Source organism: Cetorhinus maximus, chromosome 35, assembly GCF_964194155.1.
Source record: "Cetorhinus maximus chromosome 35, sCetMax3.hap1.1, whole genome shotgun sequence".
NCBI lineage: Eukaryota > Metazoa > Chordata > Chondrichthyes > Lamniformes > Cetorhinidae > Cetorhinus > Cetorhinus maximus.
This window is the reverse complement of record NC_135913.1, coordinates 742,707-760,160: the sequence shown is the minus strand read 5'-3', so window position 1 is coordinate 760,160 and position 17,454 is coordinate 742,707.

The window sequence follows — 17,454 nt, the reverse complement described above, 5'->3', positions numbered from 1 at the left end:
CCACCCTCTGTCTGCAATCTCCTCCAGCCCATCCAGCCCTCCCACACATCTGCACTCCATTACTGTTGGCCCCTTGAAGGCATCCCGAATTTTAATCGCTCCTGCATTGGTCTCCAGGCCTTCAGCTGTCTGGGCCTCACCTCTTAACTTCGCTGCTCAAAACGTCACTGCCTCTCTCACACATCTTCCTCCTCTTAAGACAACCCTTGAAAGCTACCTAAGACTTTAGGCCCCTGCTAATCTGACCCAGCATCTCCTTACGTGGCCCCTGTGTCACACCTTGTGAAATGGTGCTCCTCTTAAGCACCACGAAACGCCTTCTGCCATTAAATTTGGGATGTAAGTATAAGTTGTTGTTGAAACACTCAGCACGCCTGGCAGAAATTGTAGAGCGACACCAGAGATCATGCCTCAGACCTGGCAGCCGCAGTGAGGGTGAAAGCTGAGAGATTCACCGCTTTGAGGGCTTGCAATGACATCCCCCACTCTCGCTGAGCCAACATACAGTGAAACCCGCAGGTTGTGGTGTCCCGAGATCCACAGTGATGGTTCTGCCAGGAACTGTTAGTCAGGCACTTGGGCTGACCGCCCAGCATTTGCACCACTTTGTCCCATTGTGTTCTTGAGCATTTATCCTGTCAGGTGGAGAGACTGCTCAGGACTCCAGATTTTAAACCAAAAGTATTACGAAGGCCCTCATGGCTTCTCTGGTTTGCCTGGATCTGCTCCCCATCCACCACCCCTCCACCACCAAGGCATCCTCTCCAAATCACCCCCCTCCGTTATCATGCGCCCAGAGAGAGAGAGAGAGAGAGAGACAGAGGGAGAAAGCTGGAGATGTTGGTTTTTAAACCTTTGTATGACCTGATCTGATGCTTTACAGAAATCCAGATATTTTATTGTACATCCCTGTTTCTTGCTCACTGTGTGTGTCAGTGTGTATGTGCCTGTTTGCTTGTGTGTGTTTGTGCATCTTTTTGTGCATTTGTGTCTGTGTGTGTGTGTGTGTGTGTGTACTTGTGTGTGTGTGCTTGCTAGTCTGTGTGTGTGCGTGTCTGTGTGTGTGTTTCTGTGTGTGTCTGTGTGTGTGTTTCTGTGTGTGTCTGTGTGTGTGTGTGTGTGCTTGTGTGTGTGCGTGTCTGTGAGTGTGTGCTTCTGTGTATGTGTCTGTGTATGTGTCTGTGTATTTTGCTCTCTCCAACAACCTGTAAGCCTTCACATACATCATTTGGCCATTTTAAGTTGGTTCATGGTGGCCATGTTTACACGAAAGTCCTGTTTCATCAAAACAAGGCTTCCTTAATATTGTACACCAATTGATGGGAGAGTGTAGAGGCAGCTTTACTCTGTATCTAACCCTGTGCTGTACCTGTCCTGGGGGTGTTTGATGGGGCAGTGCAGAGGTAGTTTTAATCGGTATGTAACTCCATGCTGAATCTGCCCTGGGAGTGTTTGATGGGGACAGTGTAGAGGGAACTTTACTCTGTAGCTAACCCAGTGCTGTACCTGTCCTGAGAGTGTTTGATGGGACAGTGCAGAGGGAGTTTTAATCGGCATGTAAATCCATGCTGTATCTGCCCTGGGAGGGTTTCATGCGGACAGTGTAGAGGGAGTTTTACTCTGTATCTAATCCTGTGATGTACGAGGCCTGGAAGTGTTTGTTTGGAACCGTGATTTTGGGGACCATTATTCTGTACACAATTGTACCCTGTGCTATATCTGTCCTTGGATTGTTTCATGGGGACAGCGTAGAGCCAGTTTTACTCTGTATCTAACCCCGTGCTGTACCAGAACTGGGGGTGTTTGGCAGGGCAAGTGTAGAGGGACCTTTACAGCATTTCTTACCCGATGCTATACCTGTCCTGGAAGTGTATCTGGGGATAGTTCAGACAGATGGAGCTTTCATCTGTATCTAACGCGATGCTCATTCAGTGATGGGAGTGTTTGATGGGGACAGTGTAGAGGGAGCTTTACTCTGCACCTAACCCCGTGCTGTACCTGTCCTGGGAGTGTTTGATGGGGATAGTGTAGAGGGAGCTTTACTCTGTATCTAACCCCTGCTGTACCTGCCCTGGGAATGTTTGATGAGCACAATGAAGATGGAACAGACCAAGGAGAATCAAACATATAAGATCCTGAGGGGTCTTGACAAGGTGAATGTCGAGAGGATGTTTCCTCTTGTGGGAGAATCTAGAACTAGGTGTCACTGTTTAAAAATAAGGGCTCTCCCATTTAAAACAGAGATGAGGTGAAATTTATTCTCTCAGAGGGTCGTGAGTCTTTGGAACTCTCTTACTGAAAAGGTGTTGGAAGCAAAGTCTGTGAATATTTTTCAGGCAGAGGTGGAGAATTCTTGGTGAGCAAGGGGGTGATAGGCTATCAGGGGGGAGGTGGGATGCAGATTTCAGGTTACAATCAGATCAGCCACGATCTTATTAAATGGAGGAGCAGGCTTGAGGGGCTGAATGGCCTACTCCTGCTCCTTGTTTGTATTTGTATGTAAACAAGGAAACTCACGATGAATTTGTGAGCCTTGCTTCACAAAATACTTTAATATTAGATGGGAATCTTGACCCAGTGAAACTTTTCCCCTATTTTCAGAATAGATATTATAACATCTTCTTCTAACATTCAGGTTTCCTGAGTACAGAATGTAACAACATTTGCAGCTTTCCAAAATATATTATTCCGGGTGTTTGTATTGTCTGAATCCAGCTGTTAATTCTCTCCTAATGTTGCTAATTTTGCCCTGACAGGCAGGGGAATAGAGTTCAGTCTCTCAGTGATTCTCCAGATTTAACAATTAAAGGTTTTAAATGGGGGCTTTATGGGGGATGTTGCAGTGATGAGGGGGGGAACCTCCCAAATCTAGAGCCCCTTTGATGTCAAGGAGTGTACAAGACAGGAGAAGGCAAAATAGGGAAGCTTATATCAGATACTGAGAGCTCACACACAGGCAAAAACAGGCACAAAACAACACACTCACACACACACACATACACACACAAACACACACTCACAAATACACACACACTCAAACACACACAGAATTACACACACACACACACACACAATTACACACACACACATACAATTACACACACACACACACTCACTCTCACATGATGGTACAGCCAACCATTAGCAAGGCAAATGGACTGACTGTCCTTATTGCCAATGAATTGGAGCACATGAGCAAGGAAATGTTTGATGTGGACAATTTAGAGAGAGCTTTACTCTGCATATACCACATTCTCTACATGCCCTGGGAGTGTTTAATGGGGACAGTGCAGAGGGAGCTTTACTCTGTATCTAACCCCATGCTGTACCTGTCCTGGGAGTGTTTTATGGGGTCAGTGTAGAGAAAGCTATACTCTGTATCTAACCCCGTGCTGTACCTGTCCTGGGAGTGTTTGATGGGCCAGTGTAGAGGGAGCATCACTCTGTAACTAACCCCGTGCTCAACCTATCCTGGGAGTGCTTGATGGGGACCGTGTACAGGTAGCTTTAGTCTGTATCTAACCCTGTGCTGTACCTGCCCTGGGAGTGCTTGATGGGGACAGTGTAGAGGGAGCTTTACTCTGTATCTAACCCTGTGCTGTACCTGCCCTGGGAGTGTTTGATGGGGCAGTGTAGAAGGAGCTTTACTCTGTATCTAACCACGTGCTGTACCTGCCCTGGGAGTGTTTGATGGAGACAGTGTAGCGGGAGCTTTACTCTTTATCTAACCCCGTGCTGTACCTGCCCTGGGAGAGTTTGATGGGGACAGTGTAGAGGGAGATTTACTCTGTATCTAACCCCGTGCTGTACCTCTCCTGGGAGTGTTTGATGGGGACAGTGTAGAGGGAACTTTACTCTGTATCTAACCCCGTGCTGTACCTGTCCTGGGAGTATTTGATGGTAACAATCTCACCCAACACGAAAACATTCCACAAAGCAGGGCTCAGAAATTGAACACTAGTTTCCTTGTTTGATTCTCCCTGGTCTGTTCTGATTCTCTGATAGTTTCCTGGTGCTTATCCTCCACATGAGCCGTCGTCCTAATCCCATATACCTGCCCTGCTCCCAAACATGGCATCCGACTACAATCAGGCAAGTGATACAGGAGCGTCTCAGTGAGTGAGACAGGTGAGTCTTGAGCCTGACCCGGGTATATGTGAGTGACCCGGGTTAATCCGACACTCCAGGGACAGTTTATACAGTTTAAGTGCAACACAGCTTTGCCAGAATGAGACCTGGATTCCAAGGGTTACATTACAAAGTCAGTTGCACAACCTTGGGTTGTATTTCCTGAAATTTAATAGCATCAGGGGTGATTTGATCAAATTGTCAAATCCTGAGGGGTACTGAGTGGGGAGATTAGGGGAACGTATGAGCCCTTGTCCTGAGTAACAAGCTTCGTGAGGCATCTTATCGAATCCCTTTTGAACACACAAGTATCCTTCTGTCACTCACTCTCTGTCTCTCGCTCACCATCTCGGTCTGTATCTCTCTCACTGTCTCTTTGTCTGTTTTTCTAGTGTTTCAAACTTTAAATATCTGGACAGTTGGATCCACACAGTACAAACAGCAATGTATATTATGTTTTAGAAATGCTGCAAATATTGTTCCCAGTTTGCAGGGTACCTGAATGTTGCAATGTTATTCTGATCATTTCCATCCCACAGAGTGAAAGTTTCTGCCATTCTGTGACTGAATCAGAACTTCAAATGGTTCAGTTTCACTGTTTAACATAAGCAGTCACTTTTCTGTGGTAGTTTTAGAGATTGAGTTTGGAGCTCAGAATCTGTCAGTGGAATGGAGTTTCTGCAGAGATAGGAAATGAGATTGATGAATAAAGGTGCAGTTTCTTTGTTCATTGCATTAGATTGTGTCTGTTGCAGTTTCCCAGGCATTTACATTTTCATGGGAAAGGGATGATTAACCAATGTCAACAATTCAATTTCTTCAGACAAGTCAAAACGCAAGAGAAAGTGAGAATATACAAACACTGAAACAAACAGGCAACTGTATGAGGAAGGTTTTAATTCTCTGCATGTTTTAATGTGAATTTCTGAGCTAAAGATTGAAATAAACAAGAGTTTAAATCTCACACCAGGATGCCGTACAATTTGAGTCCTGTTATCCTAAAATTATAAATAAAAATCTACAATTAAAAATTCCTTGGACAGAGCAGAGGGAATCTGACTCTGTATCGAACCCCATACCGTATTTGGGTTGGGAGTGTTTGATGAACAGTGTAGTCAAAGCTTTAGTTTGAAACAATCTTCTGCAAACGGCAATTGATGCAAAGTCTCTTGTTAATGTTTCAGTCTGAGGCTGATAGATTTTTGTTAGGCAAAGGTGTAAAGAGATATGTAGTTAGATCAGAGATCAGCCAGGATCTCATTGAATGTCGGAAACAAGGTGAGGAGTTAAATGGAATCTTCCTCTTCCCATGTGCGATGACAAATACCCTTCCTTCGCTCTCTGCCTCTCAGTCTCCCTCTTGATCTGTGTCTCTCTCTTCTTCTCAGTCATTTGGTCTGTCTCTCTCTCTCTCTGTTCCTCCCTCTCAGAATCTATATAAATTACACAAACACCAGTCAGCCATTTGAGGTTTGTTCACAGTGGCCATTTTATGTTCCCACAGCACTGGGACATTTATGACAGAGTTGAATCCTCACAAATGTGACGTTAGTACTTTCAACGTTACAGAGGCACAGCTATGGAGACACTGAGACACTGATCAAACACTCATCCCCGAAATACCACATAGTCCATGGGTTCCAGGCCATCACCATTCGCTGATTTAAAAAGGTCTTCACCACATCCCCCACTTCATCCCTTTCCCAAAACTTTCACCCTGTGTCTCCCCCATCATCCTTGAACCACATTTTTGAATTTGACTTTGTATCGAATCCCGTACTGTATTTGGGTTGGGAGTGTTTGATGAACAGTGTAGTCAAGGCTTCACTCTGAAACACTGGAATTGAGGTTAAGGAGTGATTTGATCAAACGCTTCAAGATAATAATGGAAATGAAGTGAGTGGATAAAGACCAACTATTTCTGCTGTTTGGGGAGTCTAAGGTGAGGGAACATTGGCTTTTAGAAGATGTTTCGAATTTTAGACAATTAGGAGTGAAATTCAGAAACACTTTGCCACACCAGATGTGGAATTTGTTTGAAACAATCTTCTGCAAACGGCAATTGATGCAAAGTCACTTGTGAATGTTTCAATCTGAAGTTGATCAATTTGTGTTAGCCAAAGTGTAAAGTGAGCTTTATCCTGCATCCAACTCCGTGCTGTACCTGTGCTGCCAGTGTTTGATGGGGACAGTATAGAGGGAGCTTTACTCTGTATCTAACCCCGTGCTGTACATGTCCTGGGAGTGTTTGATAGGGACAGTGTAGATGGAGTTTTACTCTGTATCTGACCCCTGTACTGTACCTGTCCTGGGAGTGTTTGATGGGGACAGTGTAGAGGGAGCTTTACTCTGTATCTAACCCCATGCTGTACCTGTCCTGGGAGTGTTTGATGGGGACAGTGTAGAAGGAGATTTACTCTGTATCTAAACCCATGCTGTATATGTCCTGGGAGTGTTTGAAGGGGACAGTGTAGAGGGAGCTTTACTCTGTATCAAACCCTGTGCTGTACCTGTCCTGGGAGTGTTTGATGATGACACTGCAGAGGGAACTTTACTCTCTCCCTAACCCCGTGCTGTACCTGTTCTGGGAGTGTTTCATGGGGACAGTGTAGAGGGAGACTTACTCTGTATCTAACCCCATGCTGTACCAGTGCTGGGAGTGTTTGATGTGGACAGTGTAGAGGGAAAAGCTCCTATATGCAAAGGGTCGTGGATGTTTGGAACTGTCCTCACCAATTGTAATTGATGCTGATTCAATTTTTAATTTTCAAATCTACGATAGACCTGATCTGATGCCTTTCATAAATCCAAATATGCCTCTACTCCTCTCTGTCCCTTGCTCAGTTTGTGTATGTGTGTTTTTTTGTGCGTGTGTGTGTATTTGTTTGTGTGTGTGTGTGTGTCCCTCTTTCTGTGTGTCTGTGTGCATCTGTGTCTGTGTGCATCTGTGTCTGTGTGTGTGTGTGTGTGTTTGTGTGTGTGTTTGTGTGAGTGTGTCCCTGTTGCTCTCTCCGGCACTCTGGAAACCTTCACATACATCATTTGGCCAATTTAAGCTGGTTCATGGTGGCCATTTTCACACCAAACTTCAGTTTTATCACAGAAAGACTTCCTTAATATTGTACACCAATTGATGGGACAGTGTGAAGGGAGCTTGACCCTCTGTATAACCCTGTATTGTACCTGTTCTGCAAGTGTCTGATGGAAAAGTGAAGAAGAACATTTATTCTGTTTCTTACATGTGCTGCACCTGTCGTGGGTGTGTTTGAATGGGAGATTGTAGAGGGAGCTTTACTCTGTACTGTACCTGTCCTGGGACTCTTTGATAGGGACAGTGTAGAAGGAGCCTTAGTCAGTATTGTCCCTGTCCTGCAAACGTTTGAGAGGAGATTGTCAAGGGAAATTTATTCTGTACTTGAAGGGACAGTGTAGAGAAAGCTTGACCTTCTATATAACCCTGTGTTGTTTCTGTACTGCAAGTGTCTGATGAGACAATGAAGAGGATGGTTTACCCAATTTCTTAGGTGTCCTGGGCGTGTATGAATGGGAGATTGTAGAGGAAGCTTTACTCTGTACTGTCCCTTTCTTGGAAGTGTTTGAAAGGAGAGTGTTAAGGGAAATTTACTTTGTTACTAACCATGTGCTGTTTCTGCCCTGGGAGTGATTGTTGGGACATTGTAGAGGGAGATTTACTCTGTACATAACCATGTGCTGTAACCATCCCGGGACTGATTGTCGGTGACCCTCTAAAGGGAACTTTAACCTGTACCTAACCCAATACTATATCAGCCTGGCGAGTATTTGAGGATACAGTGTAGACAGAAATTTATTCCATATCTAACAGCGTGCTGTACCTGACATGTCCTGGGAGTGTTTGATGGGGACAGTGCAGAGGGAGCTTTACTCTGTATCTAACCCTGTGCTCTACCTGTCCTGGGAGTGTTTGATGGGGATAGTGTAGAGGGAGCTTTACTCCGTATCTAACCGTGTGCTGTACCTGTCCTGGGAGTGTTTGATGTGGACAGTGTAGAGGGAGCTTTACTCTGTATCTAACCCCGTGCTGTACCTGTCCTGGGAGTGTTTGATGGGGACAGTGTAGAGGGAGCTTTATTCTGTATCTAACCGTGTGCTCTACCTGTCCTGGGAGTGTTAGATGGGGATAGTGTAGAGAGAGATTTACTCTGTATCTAACTCCGTGCTGTACCGGCCCTGGGAATGTTTAGTGAGCACAGTGTAGATGGGACAGACCGGGGAAGATCAAACATAAGATCCTGAGGGGTCTTGACAAGGTGGATGTGGAGAGGATGTTTCCTCTTGTGGGAGAATCTAGAACTAGGTGTCACTGTTTAAAAATAAGGGCTCTCCCAATTAAAACAGAGATGAGGTGAAATTTATTCTCTCAGAGGGTCGTGAGTCTTTGGAACTCTCTTCCTGCACAGGAGTTGGAAGCAGAGTCTTTGAATATTTTTCAGGCAGAGGTGGAGAATTCTTGGTGAGCAAGGGGGTGATAGGTTATCGGGGGGTGGGTGGGATGCAGATTTCAGGTTACGACCAGATCAGCCTCGATCTTCTTAAATGGCAGAGTGGGCTTGAGGGGCTGAATGGCCTACTCCTGCTCCTTGTTTGTATTTGTATGTAATCCAGGAAACTCACGATGAATTTGTGAGCCTTGCTTCGTGGAATGCTTTAGTATTAGTTGAGAATCTTGCCCCTATTATAAGAGTCAATATTACAAAATCTTCTTGTAACATTCAGGCTTCCTGAGTACTGAGTGTAACAACATTTCCAAAATATATTATTCCTGGTGTTTGTATTGTCTGAATCCAGCTGTCAATTCTCTCCTAATGTTACTAATTTTGCCCTGACAGGCAGGGGAATAGAGTTCAGCCTCTCAGTGATATTCCAGATTTAACAATTAAAGGTTTTAAATGGGGGCTTTATGGGGGACGTTGCGGTGATGAGGGGAGAACCTCCCAAATCTAGAGCCGCTTTGATGTCAAGGAGCGTACAGGACAGGAGAAGGCAAAATAGGGAAGCTTACATCAGATACTGAGAGCTCACACACACAGGCAAAAACAGACTCAAAACAACACACTCACACACACAGGGTGCTTTACTCTGTATCTAACCCCCTGCTCTACCTGTCCTGGGAGTGTTTGATGGCAACTGGTCTGTTCTGTTTCTCTGACAGATTCCTGGTGCTTATCCTCCACATGAGCAGTCGTCCTAATCCCGTGTACCTGTCCTGCTCCCAAATACGGCAATGACTACAATAACACAAGTGATAGAGGAGTGTCTCAGTGAGTGAGACAGGTGAGTCTTGAGCCTGACCCGGGTGTATGTGAGTGACCGGGGTTAATCTGACACTCCAGGGACAGTTCAGACAGTTTGAGTGCAATGCAGCTTTGCCAGAATGAGACCTGGATTCCAAGGGTTAAATGACAAAGTGAGATTGAACAAACTCGGGTTGTATTCCCTGAAATTTAGTAGTATCAGGGGTGATTTGATCAAGTTTTCACAGTATGAGTCCTTTTCCTGTGTAACAACCTTTCTTCAGACACCTTATGGAATCCCTTTTGAAAATCCAAGTATCTTTCCATCACTATCTCTCTGTCTCTCGCTCACCCTCTCGGACTGTATCTCTATCACCGTATCTCTGTCTGATGTTTAAAATTTTAAACATCTTACAGCTGCATTCACACAATACAGACAGCAATGTGTGTTAGATTTTGGAAATGCTGTAAATATTGTTTAACTCAGTCCGCAGGGAAACATTTTAAAGATGTAGAAGGGATCTCCCCCCATTTTAAAAATGTAAAAGGGATCTCCCTCCATTTTAAAGACAGAGAATGGATCTCCCTCCATTTTAAAGATGGAGAATGGATCTCCCTCCATTTTAAAGATGGAGAATGGATCTCCCTCCATTTTAAAGATTGGGAAGGGATCTCCCTCCATTTTAAATATTGAGGACGGTTCTCCCTCTATTTTGTCCTCTCTCTCTCTCTCTCTCTCTCACTCTATCGCTCACTATATCTTTCACCTTCTCTCGACTCGCCTCTGATTCTCTCTCTCTCACCACACCTCTTTTTCTTCTCTCACCCCTTCTCTATCTCACTCTTTCAAGCCATCCCTCTTCTCTCTCTACCCTTTCTGTGTATTTCTCTCTCTCTCATCAGAACACTTCTTCTCTCTTTCGCTCAGCCTCTCTCTTTCTCTCCCTCTCTCTCTCTATTTCTCTCTCTCTTGCCCTGTTTCTGTGTCTCTCTCTTTATCGTACATTCGCACCGCTCTCTCAGTTCCTCACTCTAACACTCCATCCTTTTTTCTATCAGTCGATTGCCTCTCACTATCTCTCCCTCTGGCCCCGTCTCTCTCCCTTTCACCCTGTCTCCCTGTTGCACGCTCTCTCGGCTGTTTTGATCTCTCTCTCTCTCTCTGTCTCTCTTTGTCTCACCCTCTCTCTTTCTCTCTCTCCTCCCCACTCGCAGTCTCTCTTGAGCCATAATAGGATGTGAAGATGAAGGGAAAATATTTTCAGGGTTAAGGGGAAAGGGTGGACGAGTGAGACCAGTGAAACTTTTCATGCAGAGTGTTAACAGTAATTCGATGGGCTGAATGGCCTCCTTCTGTGTTGTAACCCTTCTGTGATACACACACAGGTTAACTTTTCAGGCTCAAATAAGCTTTACTCTTTCCTCCATTGTAGGTTCCAGTAATTCTACATCACGAGTCGGGGAAGGGATCCCCCTCCATTTTAAAATGGGGCAGGGATCTCCCTCCATTTTAAAATGGGGAAGGGATCTCCCTCCATTTCAAAGATGGGGAAAGAATATGTCACAGGATAATGTTGTTTATACCCAGGCCTGTTTTCAAAATTTTTGGAGCTTTTCCCTTTTCTCCAGCTGATGAACTTTTAATTTGGACATGGCTTTTAATTTAAAATCTACTTCAAAGGAGAATGACACTATCTAGCCTCATTACTCAAGTGTAGAGGGAGATTTACTCCGTATGTAACCCCGTGCTGCACCTGTCCTGGGAATGTTTGATGGGGATAGTGTAGAGGGAGATTTACTCTGTATCTAATCCCGTGCTGTACCTGTCCTGGGAGTGTTTGATGGGGACAGTCTCGAGGAAACTTTACTCTGTATCTAACCGCATGCTGTAACTGTCCTAGGAGTATTTCATGGGGACAATTTAATATCATCTTGAATTCCTGTCTAACCCCATGTTGTCCAATAACAGATGCAGAAACAGAGAAATGTCTGGTTTCATTTCTGTGTCACTTGCTGTATCTTGAAGCTTCCGTTTGGAGCTGGGAATCTGTCAGTTGTTGAATGTTGTGCTGAAAATTTCACCCTGAATAGTGTGAGTGTTTGTATTGTGGAAACGTGTGAAGAAAGTGTATGCTTCACATATTCCTACATTGTGAAAGGTGAGTTAGCTTTGAAACAATAGGATGTAGGGCCAGGGGATCTGAATGGACAAACCCGGTTGTGTTTGATTAAAGAGTGAATTTTAATGATGTCCTTTGCAGGAGCCGTTTATTGTACATGTCCCAAGACAATGAAATGCTTCAGAAGCTGTTCACAGGAAATGTCCCCAGAGAATGAAATGGTTCCCCAATGTCTGAATAACTTTCCAAGTCTTCAGACACATGAAAGGGGCAGAGATATAGTAAGATACAGATCATGAGATGTCAGAGAATCACAGAATTGATGTTGTGGAGCCCTCTCCTGTTTCAGAATGTCAGTTTTGTTGTTTTAATCTGTGAACCTGGGTGAATGATTCAGAAAGCAGGAGGTTCTCATCCCGCACTTTGCTGTTGTGAATTTCAATTCTGAATTTTCTGAAATTGAATCTGGAATTAATAACCTCCGGGATGGAATGGTTCACATTCTGCCTGCTGCCGCACAGTCCACGTGTGTCTCAGTTTCTAAGTATTTATTAATGATTTAAGATAATGAGATAGAATGCCACAAGTTTGCCAAAGGGCACAAAAAGAGGCAGCATTGTCAGCGTTGTAGCTGGAACCTTCAAATTCCAAAGAGATATGAACGCCTGTAGTGAATGGGTGAAATAGTGCAAGATGGGTTTCATTTTAGGCAAATGTGTGGTCGCTCACTTTAAAAAGGATGGAACAGATTACCTTATAAATGGTGAAAAGCTGCAAAAAGTGGGGGTCCAGAGAGACTTGGGAGTCCTTATCCATTTGTGTCAAGACTAAGATAAAATCAAATATTTCCAATGAGAAATTAAATGTGATCTTTGGGATGAAGCTGGTTAACAACTCACATTACACATTCCATGAACCAGTCTTATATTTCACCCCTCTCCTAACTACACTCAGTTCTGTTGAAGGGTCATGTGGACTCGAAACGTCGACTCTTTTCTTCTCCACCGATGCTGCCAGACCTGCTGAGTTTTTCCAGGTAATTCTGTTTTTGTTTTGGATTTCCAGCATCCGCAGTAGTTTTTTGTTTTTATCTCTTTAACCCGCACTTCAGCACATCACAAGAAAAATAATATTTTTAACGGTTCGTGATTTGAACTAATCATTTTTTGTAAAAACCCCAACCGAACCCCTCAATTAGATTCCGGTTTGTAACTCACTCCCGGGTATCTGTAATTCTATATATAAACCACCCCAACCCCCTCAATTAGATTCCAGTCTGTAACTCACTCCCGGGTATCTGTTATTCTATATATAAACCACCCCGAACCCCTCGATTAGATTCCAGTCTGTAACTCACTCCCGGGTATCTGTTATTCTACATATAGACCACCTCGAACCCCTCGATTAGATTCCAGTCTGTAACTCACTCCCAGCTCTCTGAAACTTTATATATAAATCACCCTGAAGCACTCGATTAGATTCCAGTCTGTAACTCACTCCAGGGTGTCTGTTATTCCATATAGAAACCACCCCGAACCCCTCGATTCGATTCCAGTCTGTAACTCACTCCAGGGTGTCTGTTATTCCATATAGAAACCACCCCGAACCCCTCGATTCGATTCCAGTCTGTGACTCTCTCCCGGGTATCTTTAATGTTCTCTATAGAGCACCCTGAACCTCACGATTAGATTCCAGTCTGTAACTCACTCCTGGGTGTCTGATCTTCCATGTTTAAACCACCCCGACCCGCTCGTTTAGATTCCAGTCTGTTACTCACTCCCGAGTATCTGTAATTCTATATATAAACCAGCCCGAAGCCCTCGATAAGAATCCAGTCTGTAACTCACTCCCGGGTATCTGTAATTCTATATATAAACCACCCCGAAGCCCTCGATCGGATTCCAGTCTGTAACTGACTCCCGGGTATCTGTAATTCTATATATAAACCATCCCGAAACCCTCGATTAGATTCCAGTCTGTAACTCACTTCCGGGTATCTGTGATTCTATATATAAACCACCTCGAACCCCTCGATTAGATTCCAGTCTGTAACTCACTCCCGGGTATCTGTTATTCTATATATAAACCACCCAAACCCCTCAATTAGATTCCAGTCTGTAACTCATTCCCGGGTATCTGTTATTCTATATATAAAACACCTCGAACCCCTCGATTAGATTCCACTCTATAACTCACTCCCAGGTATCTGTTATTCTATATATAAACCACCCCGAAACCCTCGATTAGATTCCAGTCTGTAACTCACTCCCAGCTCTTTTAAACTTTATATATAAACCACCCTGAGCCCCTCAATTAGATTCCAGTCTCTGAGTCACTCCAGGGTGTATGTTATGAGATATATAAAACATCCCGAAACCCTCGATTCGATTCAAGTCTGTAACTCACTTCATGGCGTCTGTGATTCCATACATAAAGCACCCCGAACCCATTGATTAGATTGCCGTCTGTAACTCACTCCCGGATCTCTATAGTTCTATATGTAACACACCCTGAACCCCACGATTAGATTCCAGTCTGTAACTCACTCCAGGGTGTCTGTTATTCCATTTATAAACTATCCAGATCCCCTCGATTAGATTCCAGTCTGTAACTCTCTCCCGGGTATCTTAATTCTATATATAAACCACCCTGAACCCCACGATTAGATTCCAGTCTGTAACTCACTCCCGGGTATCTTAATTCTATATATAAACCACCCCGAATCCCGTGATTAGATTCCAGTCTGTAACTCACTCCAGGGTGTCTGTTAATCCATTTATAAACTATCCGAAACCCCTCGATTAGATTCCAGTCTGTAACTCTCTCCTGGGTATCTTAATTCTAACTGTAGACCACCCTGAAAACCTACGATTAGATTCCAGTCTGTAACTCACTACAGGGTATCTGTTATTATATTTATAAACCACCCCAAACCCCTCGATTAGATGACAGTCTGTAACTCACTCCCGGGCATCTGTAATTCTATATATAAACCACCCCGAACCTCTCGATTATATTCCAGTCTGTCACTCACTCCTGGGCATCTGTAATCCTATATATAAACCACCCCGAACCCCTCGATTAGATTCCAGTCTGTCACTCACTCCCGGGTATCTGTAATTCTATATACAAACCACATCGAACCCCTCGATAAGATTCCACTCTGTAACTCTCTCCTGTGTATCTGTAATAATATGTAAAAACCACCCCAAACCCCTCGATTAGTTTCCAGTCTGTAACTCACTCCCGGATCTCTGTAGTTCTATATGTAACCCACCCTGAAACCCTCGATTAGATTCCAGTCTGTAACTCACTCTGAGGTATCTGTTATTCTATACATAATCCACCCTGAATCCCTCGAATTGATTCCAGTCTGTAATTCACTCCCGGGTATCTGTAATTCTATATATAAACAACCCCGAAACCCTCGATTAGATTCCAGACTGTCACTCACTCCTGGGTATCTGTAATTCTATACATAAACCACCCTGAACCCCTCGAATAGATTCCAGTCTGTAACTCAATCCAGGGCTTCTGTTATTCCATTTATAAACTACCCCGAAACCCTCGATTAGTTTCCATTCTGTAACTCACTCCTGGGTATCTGTAATTCTATGTATAAACCACCCTGAAGCCATTGATTAGATTGCAGTCTGTAACTCACTCCAGGGCGTCTGTTATGCCATATATAAACTACCCTGAACCCCTTGACTTGATTCCAGCCTGTAACTCACTCCCGGGTATCTGTAATTCTCTATATAAACCACCCCGAAACCCTCGATTAGATTCCAGTCTGTAACTCACTCCCGGGTATCTGTAGTTCTATGTATAAATCACCCCGAACCCCTCAATTAGATTCCAGGCTGTAACTCACTCCCGCATATCTGTAATTCTATATATAAACCACCCCAAACCCCTCGATTATATTCCAATCTGTATCTCCTCCTGGATATTTGTAATTCTTCACATAAACCACCCTGAATCCCTCGAATAGATTCCAGTCTGTAACTCACTCCCGGGCATCTGTAATTCTACACATAAACCACCCTGAACCCCTCGAATAGATTCCAGTCTGCAACTCATTCCCGGATATCTGTAATTCTACGTATAAACCACCCCGAAACCCTCGATTAGATTCCAGCACTTCCACATCACAAGTTGAGGAAGTGATCTCCCCCTATTTTATAGAGGAAGAATGGACCTCCCTCCATTTTATAGATTGGGAAGGGATCTCCCCCCATTTTAAAGACAGGAAAGAGTTCTGCCTCCATTTTTAAAATGGAGTGGCGTTCTCCCTCCATTCTGAAGATGGGGAAGTGATCATCCTCCAATTTAAAGACCGAAAAGAGATCTCCCTTCATTTTATAGACAGAGAAGTAACCTTCCTCCATTTTAAACATGGAGAAGTGATCTCCCTCCAGTTTAAAGATGGGGAAGTTATCTCCCCCCATTTTATTGATGGAGGCGTGATCTCCCTCCATTCTAAAGATAGCGAAGGGATATGTCACATGACATTGTTGTCTATACACAGGCCTGTTTCCAAAATATTTCAACATTTTCATTTTTCTCCAGCAGTTAAACTCTGCTTTTAACTTGAAGTCTACTTGAAAGGAGAGGTTTTTATTGTTTTTATGACTCATTGTTTAAAGTTGTTTTCTCTTATAACTTCATGTTGGTAGCTGCATTCCTTCACAACTGTAGAATGGATCTCCCTCTATATTAATGATGGAGAAGGGATCTCCCTCCATTTCAATGCTTGAGAATGGTTCTCGCTCCATTGTTTGGAAGTGTTTGGTTGGAACCGTGCATTGGGACCATTATTCAGTACACAATTGTACCTTGTGCTATAGCTGCCCTGGGAGTGTTTGATGGGGACAACATAGAGCCAGTTTTACTCTCTATCTAACCCCGTGCTGTACCTGCCCTGGGAGTGTTTGATGGGGACAGTGCAGAGGGAGCTTTACTCTGTATCTAACCCCATGCTGTACCTGTCCTGGGAGTGTATGACAGGGAAAGTGTAGAGGGCCCTTGACTGTATTTCTAACCTAATGTTGTACCTGTCCTGGAAGTGTATCTGGGGATAGTTCAGACAGATGGAGCTTTCATCTGTGTCTAACGCGATGCTCATTCAGTAATGGGAGTGTTTGATGGGGCCAGTGTAGACGGATCTTCACTCTGTACCTAACCCCTACTGTACCTGCCCTGGGAATGTTTGATGAGCACAATGTAGATGGAACAGACCAAGGAGAATCAAACATATAAGATCCTGAGGGGTCTTGACAAGGTGGATGTGGAGAGGATGTTTCCTCTTGTGGGAGAATCTAGAACCAGGTGTCACTGTTTAAAAATTAGGTCTCTCCCATTTAAAACAGAGATGGGGTGAAATTTATTCTCTCAGAGGGTGGTGAGTCATTTGAACTCTCTTCCTGAAAAGGTGTTGGAAGCAGAGTCAGTGAATATTTTTCAGGCAGAGGTGGATAGATTCTTGGTGAGCAAGGGAGTGACAGGTTATCGGGGGGTGGGTGGGATGCAGATTTCAGGTTACGATCAGATCAGCCACGATCTTATTAAATGGAGAAGCAGGCTTGAGGGGCGGAATGGCCTACTCCTGCTCCTTGTTTATATTTGTATGTAAACAAGGAAACTCACGATGAATTTGTGAGCCTTGCTTCGTGGAATGCTTTAGTATTAGTTGGGAATCTTGACCCAGTGAAATTTTGCCCCTATTATAAGAGTCGATATTATAACATCTTCTTGTAACATTTAGGTTCCCTGCGTCCTGAGTGTAACAACATTTGCAGCTTTCCAAAATATATTATTCCTGGTGTTTGTATTGTCTGAATCCAGCTGTCAATTCTCTCCTAATGTTACTAATTTTGCCCTGACAGGCAGGGGAATAGAGTTCAGTCTCTCAGTGATTCTCCAGATTTAAC